Genomic DNA, 22673 nt, shown 5'->3' on the forward strand with positions numbered 1-22673 from the left:
CCCGTTTTGAATTTAAAAAAATTTTTGGTATTCAAGCTTTTTCCTCAAAATAATCTTGGAAGTTTAAAGTTTTATTTTAATTTTCTTTTTACTATAAAACGTCACTGAAAACCAAGAAGTCATTAAAGAACAGTGAACTGGTATCCATTTTTGGCATTGTTAATTTTGTTGCACTAAACCCATTGCATTACATTTAGGATAACTGATTAAACATAGCATCAAGGGCCACAATGTAAACCCCAGCTAGGTGTATATGACTGCAATACTTAGAGCTGAGTGATCCAAAGTATTTTCCTAGTTTTGAAAGTTTTCTTTGTAAGTTATTCTGTGGATGTTTAACTGTGTTTTTTAGAGAACCTGTTGATAATTACATAATTTTGAGAATCATATCTCCTGTAAACTTCACAGCTGTCTTGCTTAAAAAGGAAAAAACTGCTCCATTGACACACACTGTATTTTTACTTCTGACCTATTATACCCTTAATTTCCAAGGAGGCTAATAAAAGATTATAACTGCATTAGCACAGGACAAATCCCCACTGCAATTGAAAAACAAAATAAAAGTCTATGTCTAAATAGTTTGTAACGGGAGCCAAATCTACCAATGACTTGGTGTCCTAAAATAATTAATGAACTGCCCATAAATAGCTTGCAGGATGTGCTAGAAGCAATAAATAGAATAAGTTTATCAACACATCTGTATGACAAATTAGCAAGCTGTATTCTCTCAATTCAGGTGATATCAATTAGTCTCACAAATTTTAAGAATGACACCCCAGGCAGTAGATGACAGAAAAGACTTGGTGGAATTGAGAACCAGGGGATAAGGTAGACAGGAAGGATCTGGAAGATCTTTCAGACTGTCAGTGGGTTGAATCTAAATGTAGAGATTGACCCTAAGGGATCAGAGTGCTCTGGGAGGTCAGTTGACCATTACATCCAGTCCCAGGATGTTTCCATCCTCACAGCAAAATTATCCCAAGGTGCATTGAATTGTGATTTTTGTCCTGTTTGAGTTTGGAGAAACCCTGTGATCAGATTCTGCTTTTGACTGAACACATATTTAGGGTGTCAGCCTGTGGGAGATGACTTTAATGAGTGTTGCTAAAAAAAAGGTAAATCTGAAGCTCTGTCATATGCAATTAGCTTTAACCTTCTCTCTTCCCACTCCTTGCTCCACTGTCCCTATGTGCACACGAGAACACGCACACACACACGCGTACCCTGGATCATCACCACTTTGGTCACCATCACAGGAAAAGTGGGCTGTCCTTTGTATCTTGAGATTATTTTTGCACATTCAAGGTTGTCCTTACTGGTTGTGTTACTGAGAATTTGCATGACAAATGAGCAGATTATTTTATACAGTTACTTGCTCATGTCCTGTTTGTCCCTGGGAAGTCCCTAAGTGGGCTATTAAGTACTTTAGATTGAGCAGGTTGAACATTAAGCCTGAGGAATCATTTTCTAGAGAACAAATCAGTGAGGGTGAATAGATGTCATAAAAGAAATTCAAGAAAGGCATTTTTCATGATCTTCATTATCTTGGCTTAATTTTATTGTCTCTGATACCAGCTCTTCTTATTGATATTGTAAAATTATTTTAGTGTTTGTTTTGTAAGGCAAACCACCTTAAACCCATTTTGAGAAACAGGTTTTCCGGAAAAAATGTGCTCTGTATTCTTTTAAAATGTACTGTTGTAATGTGATTGGGGTAGGGCTCATGGGATGCAACTAATAGCATGAGCCTGTGGGTTCAGGTTATGTCTTAACACAGTGTTAGGAACCGTGATCTTGGGTTGCTTTCCACCTATTGAGATAATTCATCACTCATGTTCTCTGGCCTGGTCCTCATGCTTTGGGAAGAGTTGGGCCCAAGACTCGAAACCCACAAAGTCAAAGGCAAACAGTCAGTTATACCTGCCTAGTCCTGGAACTGAGCTCTTGGCAGCTGCAGTGAACTAAAGGAATGTGCTATCAGCTCCCAGTTGAATTGGGGGAAGATCTTACTTTCCCTTTTGGCTATTTTGGAAGGGCAAGCAAAGTATTATATTGAATTCATTTCAAGTATGAATAGGGTGAACGTTTTTAGCTTCACTGTAATTGCCGTTAACTGAATAGTCCCTCAAAATGAAATTTCATTTCTTTGCTTCAGTGACTGTCAATGTAAAAATATTACTTAGAGCAGAATGAATAAATGATTTCATTTATAGGCCACTGTATCCTATTTTTATTTTCAAATCCAATTAATAAACTTTTGGCCCTGTAAAATCATAAAGTCAGAAGAGACTTTACGATGGCATTAAATCATCTCACTAATTTATGACACGATGGCTTTATATTATGCTATTCTGATGGTGGTCCTATCCTATTCGTGAGATTTCTTTCACAACTCTTTTTTCCACAATCCAGACTTATTCACTGGATGGATATTTTTTTGTCACCTTGCTAAAATCCCTCATCTCCATTATTGGATCGTGCACTTAGTTATTTCCCATTTTATACCAGTACAATTCCATTTTTTACTTAACTTATATGACCTTGAACTGATCCCAATTAAGCTCTCTTATATTGGTTTCTTACTACTTTTCCAAGATACTAATGCCAAGATACTATTTCCAAGATACTATTTCTGTCTTGTGTTTTAAAACACTTATTTCCTTTCCTGTTGATGTAATTGATTGAATTCAGTAAGAAAGATGATTTCCATTTCATAATCTAAATCATACTTTCCCCAGGAGTTCACAGTCATAGAAAAGGATTTCAAATGTTAGGAACTTTTTTTTTGGCTATCACACATTTACTATAAATTTACCAATTAAAGACATATTATGGTAGGAGCAAAGGTATTAGGAATTATGACATAACTTTTCTTTCTGTCTTTTAGTATGCTACCTCTATAACTTTACATAAAAATAGGAGACATCAGTTTCTTGCTATTCCCCGTCAAAACTATACCAAGGACTATTGTGTGGTTGGCAGATGGGGTCAAATATGTGACATGTTACCATATCCGCAAGCAGCATATTTCTTGTCCTGTTTTGTTGGAATAAGAATGGGAGGGATAAAAATAATGGAATGATTCCGTAGAAAGGGAATCATATATGTCTGAAAGAGGAAGAGTTGGTTCATAGCTAGACCTCCCACAGTCTTAAAGGACAGCACAAGGGGCAGTGAAATCTCAGTGAGGTGAGTAGGAAATCAAATGCTGGCCTGGAAAGGCCATTCGAAGAATATATCTGTCCTTTAAGTAATAGCAAAACAGCAAACTATTTTATTTCTGAAATAAATAGAACCTTGTTCATGTGTGTCAAACAGAGGAAGAAAAAACAATGTCTGCCATTTGACTGAATGACAACTTCAGGGAGATTTTTCTGTTCTCCTGAAAGGGAAAGATAGACGAGGAATTCTTAAACAGAGCCTATGGTCCCAGTGGACCAGATTATCCTACCTGCCAATTGATTGTACTTAAGGAGAGATAGGCACAGGTTAAACATTGAGGCATTCTCTTTGTTATTTCTCAGTGGAGCTATGAATTTGGTCCAGGCCTTGCCTTGGGTCCACTTCCTACTGAAGAGGGGGAGGCTCCCACGAGTCTCCTGAGAAGGATATAAAACTCTGAGGAAGATATGCAACTTTTCAGAAATTTTCAGTAGGAATTGTACACAGTTTCTGGTCAGATGGTGGGTAAGTTCTGGTAACTTCAGTCAGCAAATTAAGGTATAACTTCTATGGATTAAACATGTAACTAAGTAGTAAGAGCTGTGAACTCAAAAAGAGTTTACTAGTTAATTAAGAAGATAAAGCCAAATGGAAAAACAAACAAAATAAGGCTATGAGAAATATACAAATATTTGTGCAAGATGAGAGAGCATTGATAGCTGCCATGGTTGGAGGAAACTTGAAAAAGCTGGTACGTCATGGTTTCAGACTTGAAAGTAGGTTGATGTAATATAGATAAAGAGGGAGGATAGGCCAGTGCTAAAGCACAGATCCCAGCTGCAGGAATAATAGGGCAGAAAGGAAAATAACCCTGCAGTACGTGTCTAGTATTAAACCTAAGCAATTAAAGTTTGTCCCAACTAGAAAGATGTATCCATCCTTAACCTGTGGTAACTCCCTCTCCCCCAAAGTCTGTAAGTCTGTGAAATAAATTTGACTGTGTGATACTCTGGAACTTGCTCAGATATTTATGTCTACCAAGTTCCTAGGTTTGTGTGTGTGCAATGTGGAGCCACCTGACCTGCTCATCAGGAGTTAAGACGGTTGTCTCTAAAGTTCCTGTAGGATTCTGAGCCCTCCCCAATTCTACGCAAACTTGGGGAGCTTTGAACTTACATAGCAGCGCCTTTTGGAGTTCAGGTCAAAGACTTTTCAAAGGCTTTTTAAGAGTGCCTGCTACTTAGAAGCAGTGGACTGTGGGTCTAGAATCATGTTGTTCTTTACAAATGTACAGCCACTGAGATGAATGCGTTACCTTTATGAAAAGAGGCATGTGGTTTCATTATTTATTTATGTTTATTCTTGTGCAAGGCAGCAAAAAAAAAATCTTAATCTCTTTATCCCTCAGTTTCCATATCTAATAAACTCTTAGGAAAGTGGGCTGTTATACAGAGAAAATGTAAATAACAGCAAGAATAAAAAAGTCTGGTTGCATTTTTATATCGGGAGTAGAGGGAGACTGCATAGCAAGTGTCCTTTATCTTCTTAAAAAAGTATACTCAGGTGGTCCAACAATTGGACCTCCTAGTAGGAGTGCCATTTGGTTCTCAGAACAGAGTTAAGGGGCTTGGAAGTAACAGGGAGAAAGTAATTTTTTTCTGGAAAAAATAATTCCCATCTGTCAGTCTATCAGAAAATAACTCAAGTGGTATATTTTTAAACAGTATATGTAATATTAATATGTGCATGAAAATGCCATTTGATATTGCATCTTGTATGCACATGTGGTTGGTATTGCTCCTCAGGCTAGTCTCCTCTTAATCCATATAACCCTGGAGTTTTTCCTTTTGCTCCTTAATGGTGGGGGTGGGGAGCTGGTATCCCCACTCATTTAAGAGCTCTAGAGACAATTAGTGTCACCTAAACCTTATGACCATGAGTATATTTATATATGTGTGTGTTCAAATATATGTATAAATCTTGTTTTGTATCAAGGAGCGAGAATAGTCTCAATGTCCAGCCATTTCGAGACTAATCTAAAAATGATACAAATAGGGATATATTTGTAAGAGACTACAAGTCATTGATAATTTAAAAATAAAACCAGAGAAACCAGAGAAAATGAGAAGAAATTAAGTGGGGCTATCACAAGTTTATTGTGTATTTGGTCCCAAAGTGACCAAAATGACTGTTTCCCACCTAGTCGCCTAATTATTTTAAAAAATCTATAGAATTAACTGAAAAGGCTGGGACCTTATTCACCATTACACTGTAACAGCTACATACATAAGAAAGCATTTTTATATATAATGGATTTTAATTAGCCTTGGTAAACACTTATTTTCTATTTTTTGAGGGTGAAAGGTAATTCACCTCAATAATACCCATTCATATAACTAACTACATGGAAGAAATTCGTTAGGCTAGTTTTCTGAGTGTCAGAATATTAGCTAGTTATTGGTTGGGAATATTGGTCAGGTACTTCTGTAACCAAACCAAAAGGTCATCTTTACTTGAGACTTTAAACAGGCAACAAAATTATTAGTTGAGAATAATTTTCCCCACTACGAGGGATGAAAAATACTGGCTTTGCTAAGCATGTCACCTTAAGCATATACACACAGTAGACTCTGTGACATGCACAGATTTAACTGACGTGTAGTTTTTGAGTTGTCAGTCTTATCCTGGTAGTATTTCAGAATTAGTGAAGTTGTTATCAAGAAGTTGTATAGTTATTGTTTTTATCCTGACTCTGAACTTGTTCATTCTTGTTCATGGCTTATTCTACACCATTATTGTGATTCTCGCCTCATTCTTTTATTTACTTACATTTTTCATTTGGTTCATGTTTCACACTGGACTATATTACCTGTACCCTTTCTTTGTACAGAGCTGCTGTATTAATATTAAAGTTTTCAGTCTAAGTTGACAATTAATCAAACCTCAATCTTGGGCTAATTTTGTTCTTACTTTGTCATGTGTAGCTTCATCTAAGTGTAATTGCCTAAGGAGGTGCAGCTCTTTTCTATTCCGACCCTGTAATATTGCTAAGATTGGGGTTTAGAAACTTACCCCTCTTTACCTAAGACAAGAATAATTCTCAGTGGGCCACAGCCTTTTTACTCAGAGGCTACTTATCCTCTGATGATTTTCTGTATCTCACTAACAAACATTCCTCTAGTTGCAGCAGCTGGGGTTAAAAGTGGCCTTCTTCCTGCTTCCTGTGATTTTATAATTTACTGTTGAACTCTATTATCATTGTATGATTTTAGTTGATATTTCAAAAAGCATTTAAGTTTTAACTTTTCTGTTGTCATTGACAACTCACTCATTAATGCCTTAATTCTCTAAGCTTACTGATGCGAAGAAGTACTTTGAAACCTTTTAAGTTTAATCACCTCTCCAGTTTCAGAGAAAGTGTATCTTTCTACACATAAACTACACATATATATTTGTATATATAGTATATATGTATATACTCTAAAATATATATTCATATATATTAACTGTCTATGAGTGTGTGGGTATGTGGGTGTATCTGTGTATTCATGGAGTGGGTCTCATGGCTGAACTTTAGAAGAGGAATTGGATGGCTTTCTTGCTTCCCTTGCAAAGCTGACTCTGATTCAGTGTTGACAGCAGGGCATGCAGTCTCTCATCTAACATTCATTTTGTTTTTAGATATCTTTTGTGATAATTCATGTTTGTATTGTTCACCAATTTCCAACATTACCTTCAGAAACTCACATTACTTTTTTCCTTCTATATCTTTGCAATTGACAGAAATGTTTCTTAGCTGCATAAGAGCAATACATGTGAAGTTTATTTTACCTGAACTATAGTGATATATACACTTGAAGCCCAGTGTCACTTGCATACTCAAAAGACCATCCCTCCTGCTCTATTAGTCAGGTCTTTATACTGGTCTTTCCTCTTTTTTAAGTGGGAATTTAGAGCATAAGGCATATCTGTCTTCAAGTATGGATTCTAAAATATATCTGTAAACCAAATTCAATTAACTTGGGTTATCTGCTCTCTTTTTCTATCTGTCATTGAAAAATAAACATAGGATATCGTAGTTTTTTCATAGAATAATTGCCGTTTTTCAAGTGCCTCCTATATGTCACACCTTCTAGGAGTTTTTTATACATTATGTCATACTCTAATCTTTGAATGAAGTAGATGAGAAATCTGAAACTCGTACAGTTTAAATAACTAACATATAGTTACCGGTGGCTGAATTTGAAATCACATATAAAGTGTATATGAAAATAAATATTTGTATATATTCTTATATGTATTATTAAATTATGTTCATATATGTGTGTTTATACCCACTATGATGAAGCCATGCAAGTTACCTGGATCATCTTGTGTCATGTATGTGACGTCTCAGTCTATATTTGAAATGCAGATTAGGTGAAAAATTCTAGCTTTTTGCCTGAGAAATAGAAATAGGTAGCTAATGTCAGCACTTTGTATCATAATTTTCTTACTTGGAAAAAGAAGATATGATTTATAATTTTCGTTGTTTTTTTTTTCTTTTTAGAAGCAAAATGCCCATACTGAGGACTCTCTCTGGTATAGTTTATTTTTGGACTAGTAGGATATTTTAAGCATATTCATAATTAGTGACCTGTAAAAATGAAGACATGGCTCTACTAGATATTCTGCAGAAGTAGTTATATTCCTCCATGTAAAATAGGAAGCATGTGCTCATAAAAAAAATAAACTGTCAACTGTACTACTTTATTTTCCCCCAGGCTGATTAACAATCACTGGCCTTGGTAAGATTGATAGTTAAGTGTGATATGTGGCCTGATTTTTGCCTTGAGTTCCCTCTGGGTATGGCTTGGACACTTTTTGCAGAGTTAATTGAGGAGACTATATCAGCGTATCAGTGGGTTTCTATTCTTGAAAATCTTGTTGTGCTCAAGAGGAGAGTTGATTGCAAGCTCTGCCCCTTCTCTTAGCTGCCAGGGAGTTCCTCAAACCTCAAAGCTTACAAATTAGTGCAGTTTAGTGATTTGTTTTAGGCTTTTAGCTACAGCATTTGCGGCTATAAAAGTAATTTTTTTCCTATGCTTTTTGAATGTAGTTATTGTGTGATATAGTATAACCCTGTACCATTCTGGTTATTGTGTGATTGATACAGAAACTGCTTCGATAGGAAACCATTTCAAGCGAGAACAGGAAAGGTATTATATTCAGCTGTGATGCCATGCATTTCTAAACAGCTGATGTTTTCTTTAACTGATAACCACCCCCCAAATTTTCAGAGGCAGTTGAGCCTTTAGAACTTTAACTCTTAATTCAGTCTGGCTGCAAGAGCAGTGCCCTGAAATTCACTATACATTCACAATTCACAATGTGGAATTCATTAATTCTTAGTATAACTGGGTGCTGTGATTGTTGTGTTTTAAAGTCAGACCTCTTTAAGAATATGGAAAAACATCGATTTTGTGAATTTTTCTCTAAAGAGTGCTTCTTCATATTCAAGCCAGATAGTTGAAACTAGTGGTCTATGACTTTCTGCACACTGAAAATTGTGATAATGTTGTTAAATGGAGTGGGCCATCATGTATTTTGCAACCTAAGAATCTCAAATTAAATTGCAAGCCTTTGTAAAGGAATAGAGTAAGAGATGAGTCAAATCAAAGTTCAAAAGAGTTTAATCATAGATTGTATGTTTTTCCTACCTCACATATTTAATGATATATCTGGGAATACTTACAAAAAATAGTGCACCCTGTTTTTATGTCTTTCTTTACTCCTAATTTTTGTATTTTATGATACCTTGGATGCAATGATCTATTTTGGATGAAGGTGGATAGTGTCTTAATGATTAGGTATAAAATTAGATACCTAAGATGCATCTATGTTATGGTTTATCATTTAATTGGATATTATAAATATTAACAATTAATATTAATTCAATTAAATGTCTAAAAAAAGCTGGAACAGAGATTCTTATGAACTTGAAAATGCTATTTAAATATCTTTAGTTGTGACAAAAGGTAAAGTCTAGATATTTTTAAAGATTATTTAAAAATTGTTCTAAGAATCTTTTCTGGTGGCTTAACTATTGACTGCTTCTCATTCATTGTACATAGCTGTCATCCTCCCAACAATCATTATGACATTGCAGAGGTTTTCTCACTATTAATGAAAAACTCAGCATTTCTACAAATTGAAAGTGTTTGATAAAGCAAGTAAATGAAAACCAGTAAAGCAAACTTCCAGTATACTATTGTGTACTGTTCTGGGGGGGATTGGATTTGAAGTTGCATGTGGAGGAACAGGTGAGTTAGGCTGGTCAGAGTATTGGCCCCCAAATAGGCAGAATCAGCTGGAATCAATTTATTGCTATTACAGGAAAATAGTTGGGCCCAGGTCATGGGAATTAGTAGGATGGATCAAGGCAGGATGAGGTGTCTGCTTGTCAGAGACTGAGAGGCAGATTAAGATGCAGGTGGTTTTGGAGGGAGTGCTCTTGGAAGAGAGGGAGGGAGCCAGAATTCAGCAGGGGGAGAAGTTGAGCTGCGATTCAGTTACAGGAGAGTCCTAAGCTGAGCAAATGGGGTACTGTGAAGTTGGGGTAGACCTTCAGAGATGTCCCAGATAAAGATCCTTTTCATCCCCTTTTCCACCAGTCACTGGGTGTGGGCTGCCCCTGGGGAGGGGGCAACGTATCTCAGCTTCTCTTGGGTTGAAGGCAAATCCTAGGAGAAAACTCAACTGTGAGCAATCAGAAGGTAACACTCTTGGGCGTTGGGGGAATGAATGCCTTCATGCAGAAGGGCTTCTGGACACTGCATCACATCTTCTAGACATCACCCCTGTGGTGTTCATATTGGCTTGCTTATGAAAGTTCATCCCTTCTGGGAACTGGTCCTCTGAGAGCAGGCCTCTTGTCTTAGGGATACAAACAAGAAGAAAGTCTGCGGGATAAACTTCAGCCCCTGCTGCTGCTCCTGAACTCTGATACTCATCATCCCTTTTTTTTATTTTTTTTTTTGCGGTACGCAGGCCTCTCACTTTTGTGGCCTCTCCCTTTGCGGAGCACAGGCTCCGGACACGCAGGCCCAGCGGCCATGGCTCACGGGCCCAGCCGCTCCGCGGCATGTGGGATCTTCCCGGACCGGGGCACGAACCCGTGTCCCCTGCATCGGCAGGCGGACTCTCAACCACTGCGCCACCAGGGAAGCCCCATCATCCCTTTTTTAACCACCTTTTCTAGATCTCCCTTACCCCCAGCTAGCAACTCTAATGGGCTGATTGGTGTAAGCGACGCTGAAGGGCTTGGGATCCTGGTCTCTATGCCCTTTTCAGGCTGCTTCCACAGCTGCTGCATTTGTCAGTTTGCTTCCAGAATCAGGAGGGAGCACCAGCAGATACTTACGTGGGTCACCTGGGTGCCTGATGTCTTCTTCCCTCCTCACATTGAGTTCATAGCAGTCTTGCCTTCTCTTAACAATCAGGGTTAATTGTCCCTGCCTGAGAGGTGACTTTTTCTTGCCTGCTTGTCTTTTGCACAAGGAGCCCACAGTGGCTAGGTGGCAACTGTCACAGGAGTTTGAGACTCTTGCTCTTTTCCCTGGGGGATGTGTTACCTCTCTGGAAACCGGGAATCTTAGCCACACAGGGTCTATAATGATGGGGATTGGAAGCACAGATACTCCATGTGGGTTACTAGGAGTGAAGGTAAAGGGACTCTTGGACCTGTGTGTTCTACTTGCTAGGGACACAGGTCCACATGATGATCATTCATTTAGGGTTATACTACATCCTGGGGGTGGGTACCTGATCCACTCAGGGTGTTCTCCCCAAGTTGCTCTATTAGATGCTCTTTCTTCTATCATCCTATCAGATCAGCAGCTTTTGAGTGGCACATGACGTGATATAACCAGTGGATTGTATGATCACATAGTCATCGCTGTACTTTCTTTTCTCTTCAGAGGATCCCTGTGTTCAGTGCAGTGTTATGAGGGATCCCATTTGGGTGGATTACATATTCTGAAAGCCCTTGGATTGAGGTGCTTGCTGAGGCCTTGTAGGCAGTAAATATAAACCCATATCCAGAATATGTGTCAATTCTAGTCAAGATGACTCTCTGCTCCTTCATGTCTGAACGGAGTCCAATGTAGTCGATTACCACTGAACAGCTGTCTAGTTTCCTTGAGGCATGGTGTATGTCAGGGTCTCTCTTACTGGTAGGTTGGACATTTAGCATCAGTGGTAGCTGATAAGCCTCTGTGAATGGGAGCCTTTGCTACTCAATATATGCATAGTGTCCATACTTTTCACTGTGGCTGCTTTCTTCTTGCACCTAGTGAACAACACTGAGGTGACTGATGGCAAGCTGACTGATGTCAACTGGTCACGTCTTCATGTCTATTTGGCTGTTTATTGCTTTACTCTAATTACTATTGCTCTGTAAAAAGCCATCCAAACTTAGTGGTAGAGAACAGCCACTTTATTATGTTCATGGAGTCTGTGGGCCAGGAATTCACACAAGGGACAGTCAGAATGGCTTATTTTTGCCCCATAGTTTCTGGAACCTTACCTGGGAAAACTTGAAGGCAGAGGGTGACTTGACATCTAGGAAATAGAATCATCTGGAGGCATCTTTATTCTGGCTGACAGCTGAGACCTCATCTGGTTGGCAGGTAGAATGCCTATATGGGGTGTCTCCATGTGGGCTGTCGCATCGTTTGGGCTTCATCACAGCATGGTGGCTGGATTCTAAGAGCATGTATCCCAAGAGGATAGAAGTAGTCTCCTGGGATCTTGCTTGGGCAGCCACGTGCATCAATTCTATATACTCTTGTTTGAGGCAGAGACAAATGTTCACCCAGGTTGAAAGGAAGGGACTATAGATCCCACTAGTTGATGGGAATAGTGCCAAGTTCACATTGGAGGAAGGATTTGTGTGATTAGAGAAATTTTTGCAGCCTTCTTTAGAAAGTACAGTCTGCAACATGACTCTTTCATGGTGGATGCTCTCTTGGGGGCAATAACATGGTAGACAAAGATCTGTCTACTTTGTGCCCACTCCAGGCATCCAGCCAACCAACCAGCCAAGCTATTCACTGCCAATAAATAAACAAGTAAGTAAGTATATATTCTTACCTCATCTACTTCTCTTTCCACACAGAGTGTATGATCCCTGAAGTTCTGTCCGTGTTCTGAGGGTAGATTTCCCTTCACCACTGACTTTGAAGACACCCCCTAGTGGGGTGCAGTTCCTTTTTAGTATGTACCACATATCAAGCCAAACCAATCTCTAGACCATTATTGGACTTGGTGATTATAAGGGACTTCCCACGCAGTCACAGGTGGGAGTTGATGATAGGGAGCCAGTGCTCATTATTCAGGGTAGATGTAGGGGTCCGGACCACCTCCTCTGCATGTAGCTCACTTGTGCGTTCTCTGTCTACTTGTGCTCAGTCCCAAATATACCATTTTTATCTAATAATGGATTAGTTCTGGGCCTGCTTGACCTTGCATGACTTGGCTGACAGAATCCAGCTTATAATGGACATATTTGGCTACATGGTCTCTTGATAGCCTGTGGTCAGGCACTCTGCCTCAACAAGGCTCAGTAGTACCTTATAATCTATTTTCAAATGATTTTTAATTCTCTCTTGCAAATGACATGGGCTTTCTTAAAATCCTTAGGTGTTTATGCTGTAATTCTCTTACTGTGGCTTGCCATAAATTCTATATGGTATTTTCTCTAATATCGTGGAGTTTGTGGGATCATATGGCCCAAGCTTCAGGATTTCTTCAGTGAAACCTGTACCTTCTGCAAAGCCTTTGACTTCCCTATGCCCCATTCCAACCCAGCATCCTTCTGTCACACATGGTAAATGGACCAGATCAGTATTCCTAGCATAGGATGTGTTCCCTCCTGAATTTAAAGAGGCCTGTTAGAGATTTTGCTTCCTTCTTATTGATGAATGATGTGAGATGCAATATTTTGTCCTTTCCTTATGAAGAGTTGTCCTCGCATTACTCAGGTCTTAGAGCCCTAAAACTTTCATTGGTTAATATGTTAATTTTGCATTCTCTGAGCACATGTGTTTTTCCAAGGCTTCTAAAGTACTTGCCAATTTTGACTTATCTGGCCCACTTATTGGATGTGATTGATATAATAGACCAATGTAATGTTTCACATAATGTCCAGTAAGTTCATATCCTTATGGACTATATTATGGCAAAGGATGAAAAACTTATAATCTTGGGTCAGGATGGTAGATGTATACCGCTGTTTGCCCCATGTGAGTGAGAACTGCTTCTGGTTCTTCTTGATAGAGACGGACAAGAATGCATTTGCTAGACCAGTTATCAATTACTGTTACTTAAAGTTGTATCAATCTGCTCTAGCAAAGATACCACAACTAGCCACACACCTGTGATTGATGCTTCTACTTGGTTGAATATCTGGTAGTCCACTCTCATCTTCCATCATCCATTTGGTTGTTGTATTGAGCAGACTAGTGAATAAAATTAGGACATAATGTCTCCTTCAGGGTTTTAAGAGTGGCACTAGTATCCTCCATTCCTACCGATAAACAATATTGTTGGTGATTTGCTATCTTGGTTTAGGGTTGGGATAATAGACATTTTAGTGACTCCCCTCACCCTGGCTGCCACTCTGCTGCTTTTTATGATTAATTGTGCGAACATTGCTACTGAGACTTAAGTGCTTCAAACTGGCCTGTATTATTTAGAGATCCTATCATTCCCACTGCTGTCAGGGAATCCAAGTCTGTAATGACATCTCCTACTGTCAGTCCTGACCTCAGCAATGTCAAGACCCCTCTCACTGGTACAGACATAGTCAGTTGCTGATTTCTCTGGCTTTAAATAGTATATGTACTCAAGCTTTCCCACTCTCTTAACCTTTTAGAAATATTCTTTGTTTAGTCACTCTGTGATAAGAGTATAGTGTTTGGTCTGGTTAGCCCAATTTTTTGGACAGCCCAGAGATAATGAAACCCCTTTCCCCAAATAACTAGTAGTCTTGGTAACATTTAAAAATACTCCATTGTCATGCATTGCATTTCTACGTCTGACCAATTATACATTTGGTTTCCAAGAGGATTGTTATGGACTAAATTATGTCCCCCAAATTCCTATGTTAAAGCCCTAACCTTCAATGTTACTGTATTTGGAGATTAGGGCTTTAAAAAGATAATTAAAGACAAATGAGGTTGTAAGAGTGGGACTCCAAGAGGACTACTGTCCTTGTAAGAAAAGGAAGAGATACCAAGAAAACACTCACACAGAGGTATGAACACAGCAAGAAGGTTGACACCTGCAAGCCAAGGAGAGAGGCCTCTGGAGAGAACAGTCCTGTCAGCACCTTGAACTTGGACCTCCAGCCTCCAGAACTGTGAGAAAATAACTTTTTGTTGTTTAAGCCACCCGATCTGTGGTTGTGGCAGCTCTTTTGTTATGGCAGCTCTTGCCAACTAATTCAGGGATCAATAAATAAACTGACTACAATAGCACATATCTATCCCCCTTAATAGGAATAAAACACACTCTGTCTTTTGATCTACTTTTCCATTACATGCCATGTTTCTGTTTCCGGTATTTCTATTTCACCTAGTAAGGGATGTCACTTGCAAGCCAGGTTTGCAAGCCTGTTTTACTAGTATTATTGCACTATTTCCTGGGGTCCTCACTAGGGTGTTAATAAATCCTTTATCACAGGAAGGTACTCCCATGTCGAAAAACTCTCCCTTATCCAGCTTTCTATTCTTTCCCATCTTAATCCAGCACCTTCAAAATCTGTTACCCTGCATATTCTTCCAGCTCCTGATAGTACTTATTGGCTAAATCCACTTCCTTCAGGGCATAGTGTTCTTTCTTCCTTGGCAATTCTAATACCTCCATGGCTGGGTTATGTTTTAATTTAACCCTGGCTATTGGATTGGCTACGAGTGTGAGCTTTAGGGTTAGTTTCTAAGGGAGAAAAGTTTTGTCTTGCTGGACAGAGGTCTCTGCATCAATGAACTCTCAGTGATCCAACTTTATGTCCCATTCCCTGTAGACTCAAGCATCTTCATACTCAGCCTCTAAGTTACTCTACACCTCTGCTGGCAATGTTGGCGAGGTCCTGTGGCTCTTGTGGGCCATTGTCCCTTTCATCCCTCTGCAGGCTCAGCGCTTCCCCAGCCAGCTGTGACTTATTCCTAGTTGTGGACCTAGGCAGGAGAGGACATGGTGGCAAATCCTCAGTGAGGCTCATGTCCTCTTGTGGAGAACTGTCATTTGACTTGTCTTCAATCAAGGAAGAAGTAGGAAGCACTAGTCTCTAATGGGGAGGAACATGCCACTTCTCGAGGCATACATAGTCCAGGGAACCTGATATCAAGATTGTTGCATGTGTCAAACCCGATGTTCATTTCCTAAATCTCCAGGGTCCACAGCTTCCCAACTCGGCCCTTTATTTTGAAGTAGCCGACTTTTTAGTTGAATTCATCTGTATCTAGAGCCCCTAACATAATTAAATTCTGGACCTGACCCTCAAGAATTTTTTTTACCTTCTATTTGTAAGGAGATGAGATTGTTTCCATTTACCGACAAGAAAATTCTCTGGCTTTCACACTTGATCTTAAATTGATAATTGTATTAGTTTTCTATTGCTGTTTTAACAAATTACCATAAACTTGGTGGTTTAAAGCAATAAAAGTTCTCTTACAGATCTGTAGGTCAGAAGCCTGACATGGGTCTCAGTGGGGTAAAATCAAGGGGTCAGCAGGGCTGTGTTAATTTCTAGAGGCTCTAAGGGAGAATCCATTTCCTGTTCCTTCCTGGCTTCTACAAGCTGCCCATATATCTTGGCCCATAGCCCATTTTTCCATCTGCAAAGCTGGCAGTGTTGCATCTCTCTGTGCCCTTTTTCCATAGTCACATCTACCTCTGATTACATTGGACGCACCCTGAAAATCCAGGATGTTCTTTCTATTTTAAGGTAACTGATAGCAACCTTAATTTCATTTGCAGCCTTCATTCCTTTTTGCCTTGCAACCTATGTGGAAATCTTTGACGAGGGGGCAGTATTCTGCCAACCACAGTAATAAATTGATGCCAGCCTTCCACTGTTTTTCCTCAAGTGCATGGGTAGTCCCCAGCAATAACCATCTAATTCTGCACTCCTTGTAGTTGCTACTTACCCGAACCTCTTAATACCTGAGGCATTGCATACACCTTCCTCTAGTATATCATCATTTCAGTTCACCTAGGTAAGCTAGAGGTAAAATTATGAAAAGCTCAAGCAATCCTCGTCACAGATCTCAGCAAATCTCAGCAAAGAACTGTTGCTTCCACAACATTTCTTTGATGAATGAATTCTTTTCTCTGGGGAAATTTGTTACCACTGTCTTGTGTTTCTTCTGTTACTTGTGTTCTATAGAAAATGAATCTTTTATTTTAAAGGACCTTAACTGTAGCAATTTCAGTTTTTCTTATGTTGAAATTTTTTTCTTGTCCATCTTAGATTCTCACTGGATAATAAGGATCTGCCATACCTACCAGTGTGCCGTGAATTGGTTGTTGGAAGTTAGGGGAATGAAAATGGAGATTAGGTGGTGTGTCAGAAAGCCGTATCTGGCTCAGAATTCCAACTACCTCTGTGGTATTTTGGCCGTATGTGCCAACTCTTTAGGGATTTTGAGATCCTGATTTCAGAGTGTGAGTTATAGTCCTTACTCATTTTTACTTTTTTGAAAAAATTAAAAGTGATATATATTTTGTTCCACTATCAATTATCAGTTATTGGAGAAATATGTGTGTGTGTGTATGTATGTGTATGATATTGAAAAGATCTTTGCAATTTTAAAAACTATTAAAGAATTATAAAATACTGTTTTCTTACCCAACCTCCATTTTCCTGTTTTGCCGATATTTTACAGGACTCATTTTCCCTCAAGAAGTAATTATATAAACCTGAAGCAATTTTAATGGCATCTTCATAAGTTTTACATTTGTAAATTACAGCCTAATTCTATTTTAAAATTGTATACCTATTATAGATGTTGAATAAATTGATCTTTTCAGATGAAGGAAAATTACCTTGTGAGTTTTCCATCATTGGAGTTAGTCTTGTTTATGCAGAATTTAAGAACATATGTGTATCATTTGATACTTCTATTGGTTGTTATGTATATATAATGAAAGTTCAGGTTTCTCTGTGAATAATTTATTATGTCTATATAGAACTTTTATTCTCAGAAATAATAGATGACAGGAATATTGGCCATATTTAAGTTTGCTGTAAATAACCTTCCTTATTCCAAACAATTTGAGATGTTCCAATAGTACTTCATAGTAAAGGAAAATAATAATATTTTCTAACAAAGAAATCTGTTTCATAGATAATGCTTACCTGTATCCTTTGCTAATTCCTCCTCCTCTTAGTTATGAGATATTAGAGATTCTCAGAATTCTGTTCTTGTCGCTCTTTTTCTCCTCACTTTGCACCTTCTTGCCTTAAGACGTTTTCCAAACCATCTCCCTCTGATGACTTGCGGACTTATACTCCATACCAGATCTTTGTTCTGAGCTCCAGAGCAACACAGGTAACTGCCTCTTTCACATTTCTACTTTGATTCCTCAAAAGCATCAAAATTAATATGTCAAAAGCTGGACTCTTGATCTTTGCCTAAATCTTTCTCCTCAGCTTTCCCCTTTTCGTTAAAGGTCACTCTGGTCTACACAATTATTCATATCATCCTCCTGGAAGTCATACTTAACACCACCATCTCCTTTATGCCACTTAACCAGGCCCCAAACAGGTCTCAAATGTACTGCTGCCACCACCCTGGTCCATGTCATTTTTATAGTTTGTCTCTATAGATGCAGTTGGTTCTTAACTCTTCTTCCCCCAACCTTTTCGAACAACCTACTTCATACACCTCTGTACAGACATCCATACGTCAAGCCTGCGTGATTTTTGAAAAAAGTCAGATTATGTCACTCCTCTACTTTAAAAGTCATTCAGGAATCGTTCCCATTCCTCTGAAGATAAATTTGAACTCTCATGCCATGCTTACAAATCTAAGAAGTGGTCCCTGCCCACCTCTGTAGCTTCATTTTGAATTGCTGCTTTCTTTAAACATGGTGGAGACACAGTTGTTTTTATTTCGTCCCATAAATCTGCTAAGCTTTTTCCTGCTTTAGAGTCATTGTACATGCTTATCCCTTGCTCTGAAATTTTCTCCCTAGTATTAGTCAGGGTTCTCTGGAGAAACAGAACCAACAGGAGATTATCTATCTATCTATTATCTATCGATATAGATATATATGGTCAGAGATTTATTATAAGAAATTGGCTCATGTGATTATGGAGGCCGACAAGTTCCAAGATCTGTAGTCAGCAAGCTGGAGTCATAGGAGAACAGATGGTTTATAGTTCTAGTCAAAAGGCCATCAGGCTTGAGACCCTCAACCCAGGAACAGCCAGTGTTTCATTTTGAGTTTGAAAGCAGGGAAAAAACCCTGTGTCCCACTTCAAAGGCAGCGAAGCAGGAGGAGTTCCTTCTTATTTGGGGAAGGTCAGCCTTTTGGTTTATTTAGGCCTTCAACTGATCAGACAAGGTCCACCAACATTAGGGAGGGCCATCAGCTTTACTCAGTTTATCGATTTAAATGTTATAAATTCATCCAAAAACATCTTCATAAAACCACATAGAATACTGTTTGACCAAATGTCTGGGCACCCCGTGACCCAGTCAAGTTTACATGTAAAATTAACTGTCACATTCCCCTTACCCTTTACCAGTCATTTCTGCCTAAGATTTTTCAATTCACAGATTAAAAATAGAGCAGCCCACCATGATCACTCCGTTGACTTAACTTTAAGTCCACTGTTAAACCTCTCATAGCTTCATACATTTTATCTTTGAGTGCTTATCATGATTTATTATTCTGTATTTGCCTGTGAAATAATTTGTTTGACATGTATCTTCCCCACTAAATTGGATGACCCAGAAGAGCAAGGACTGCTCTAACTTATTCACCATTTATACATGGAGCACTTTGCAGTTTGCCTGACACAACAGTTATTTTATTGGGGCTGGGGCATGAATGGATATATTCATAAATGAGCTCTTTAAGTTTGTCATAGAAGTAGAACATTGTGTGATTTTATTTATTTAGTCTTGTTCTATCTAGAAATGCTTTCACTTCCCATTTCTGGTGCCTTGTCTGCCATTGATCCTTCCCTGACTACACCAGCGCACTCACATCACATTCTATGAAGCTGAGGTTTTCTTGCACTTGTATTTCAATGCCTTCTGGTTTAGTACTTAATTGCTCTCTATTTATCTTTGGTTACAATTGTTCATTGAGCAAATCATTATTAGACATTATGTACATAGCATGGTACTTTCTAGACGTTCAGGAAAATATTCAAACAATTTTGAGAATGGTCTTTGTCCTCAGGTAACATATACTCCCATTGACAAGACAAGGAAATTCATAATCATACCCATGATACCATCATTTACTGAGAATGAACCTTGTGTTAGAAACTTTATTTCATAAATTCTCAAAATACTCCTTTAATAGTGTCTGAATTCAGTGGAAGAAGCTGAGTCTCAGACAGATTGTATAATTTGTGAAAAGTTATGTAGCTAATAAGCGCCAAAGCCCAGATTAGAAGCCAGAAGTGTCTAACCCCACGATCTGTATGCATGTCCCTTAACAATATAAAATAGCACATCATGACCTGGGCAGAGAATTGGAGGTTTTGCATGAAACATAGTTTGAAGTTGTGGGTATTTGAATGGATATTTGAGAACACAATTTAAGTGGTACGCATAGTTTATTGTTGTTTTGTGAGCTTTTAAAAAAGTGTTTTAATCATGATTACTTTATAGTTGAAGAGAAAATAAAATGATAACAAGGGCACTATAACGCATATAGCTGACTTCATGTTTTATTATATTTCATTTTTAATGTTCTAGAGCTTTTAAAACAGTTATACAGCATATATGTTTGGGACACCAAATATCTGTGTTATTTTGTGGTTCCACCTCAATATTACCCTACTGCATGGAATAGTATAAACTAAGTGTCAAAGTAAGTAATATGACTACTTTTGTCCACAAAAGGAGATCATATTTTATGCCGTCTTTCTAAAAGGTTAAGATTTGTTTTTCCAATTAGGTTTTACTCATTCAGGATAAGAAATCTTATGATTATCAGTCTCTAAGCCAAATGGTGGAAGTTGAATTACATTTTAAAGGAACTGTGATTTTTCTTTTACCATATTAGCTTGTACCTGATGTTATTATATAGTGTTATAGGGAAAAGTCTTCCCAAAGGTGACATTACAGAGATGCATACAGTGCAATAAATAATTCAGTTGAAACAGGCTGTATATGTTACTGCTCCAATATAATACACTGAAAATAATAAGAAAACTTTGAAGCCTATTTCATAAGGTGAGGCTTCAGAGTGTATGTACAGATTCAAAATACTTGAACAATTAAAATTTTAGAGTATTTTAAATCTTTCCAACTTATGAATGGCATGCATTTTGGCAAATGGATAAAATGTACATAAATTCATTTGAGATATTAGAACACCATATGTGATACTAGAGCTAACGATTAATCCAAGCAATATTTGCTATAGACAGCCAAACTTCCTGTGAGAGGGCAATATTTTTTATTAGTAAACCATCTCATAGATATTCCTGTATATCAGTGTAGTGGTGGAGTATGCCTAAATAGTTGTGTTAAACTTGGTACGATGGAAGCAGAGAATTCAATCATTGTTTGTCAGCTGTATACACGCTAGAGAATGTGTATTTAAGGACCTACTAAATGTAAGCTTCAAATTTCAGATTCATGAGCAATTTTATCTTATGTAAAACTTCTCTGTGATGCAAATTCACCCCTAAAACCAAACTATCACCTAATGTTTGTTGAGCATGTGGCAGATTTTGTGCTAAGGTTGGAATGGCATAAAACAACGCCTAATAATAACATAATAATTGAAATTGCACCCATGGTAGGGCAGGTACTTATATGTATTGTCATTTTCACACCATGACAAAGAATGCATTATTGTTATTCTCATTTACTGACTAGAATACCAAGCTTGGAGGGTTAAATAACATATTAAGTTCACCTAGCTAGTAGGTGGCAGACCAAGGACTCAAACCCAAGCAGAATGACTCTGAAGCATCATTGTCGATCACTTTGCTACTCCTTCCAGGCTCAGAGCAAAAATTTAAACTGAAAATCTAGAAAGAAGTGAACACATGTTTTAAGAAAACTAGTTTGGTAATCTATCCTAGACACATCTTTAGTATGTGGGGAAAAAAAACAACTATTGTTATGTTTTGTGTATTTATATCTTGATATTTGCATTGGGCATATTTCAGAAATAGAAGTTTTTGTGTTGAAGGTGATAAAACTGAGGAAAGTTTTCTTCTTTTATGTTGAATATTAATCTGTCTTGAAACAATTAATGGTTGCATTTTGATTAGATCTTCTTTTGATCAGTTATAGACCTTTTATTAGTTCTGGTACTAGGTTTATGAGAACTGAAAAATTGTGTAATAATAAAACAGACATGTCTAACTTGAATTAAGTTCTTGAAAACAATTCTTTTCTGTTTAGAATTTTCACTTGCAGGAGAAAAATAAAGATGATCATTCAGAAACTCTTGCAGATAGAAAAGAGGCAAAAGATAGTTCCCTTCAAGAGTGATATAGTAGAGGTTATATTAGTTTTGTAAAAGCAGTGCGTTTATTTCGTATTACTGCTATAACAAATTACTATAAACTTAGTGGCTTAAAGCAGCTCAAATTTGTTATCCTACAGTTCTGGAGGCCAGAAATGTGAAATGGGTCTTAACGGGGCTAAAATCAATGTTTCTGCAGGGCAGCATTCATTCTGGAGGTTCTAGAGGAGTATCTCTTCCCTTGCTTCTTCCAGCTTCAGGAGGCTGCCTACGTTCTTTGGCCCATGGCCCTTCCTCCATTTTCAAAGCAAGTTTAGTAGCATTTTCAAATCTTTCTCTTAGTCTGGCATTCCTACCTAAATCTTATGAGAACCCTTGTGATTCCATTGGACCCTTCCATCAGAAGGTAATCCAGGATAATCTTCACATCTCAAGATCTTTAAAGTAATCACATATGCAAAGTGCCATTTGCTATGTAAGGTAACCTAATCACAGGTATCAAGGGTTAGGATGTGGACATCTTTGGGGGCCTGTTATTCTGCCTACCACAGTCAGATTCTACAATATAGATTAAATTATTGTTTTCATATAAAAAACATACCTTTGTAATTCTTGCTGCATGTGTATATATGCTCTAATAAAGTAACTTAAAATTAGCCATGAGAAAGCTCACCTGCTTTACACTCTGATCCACTGAATGAACCTTTAATGGCTCATTTCCTCCTTTTAACTATGTAAATTATACGCAACAAGGAGAGTGCTTGGTAATGAGCTTTTAGCAGTTACTGCATTTAAAAAAA

The sequence above is a fragment of the Stenella coeruleoalba genome, assembly GCF_951394435.1.
Source record: "Stenella coeruleoalba genome assembly, chromosome: 2".
Classification (NCBI taxonomy): domain Eukaryota; kingdom Metazoa; phylum Chordata; class Mammalia; order Artiodactyla; family Delphinidae; genus Stenella; species Stenella coeruleoalba.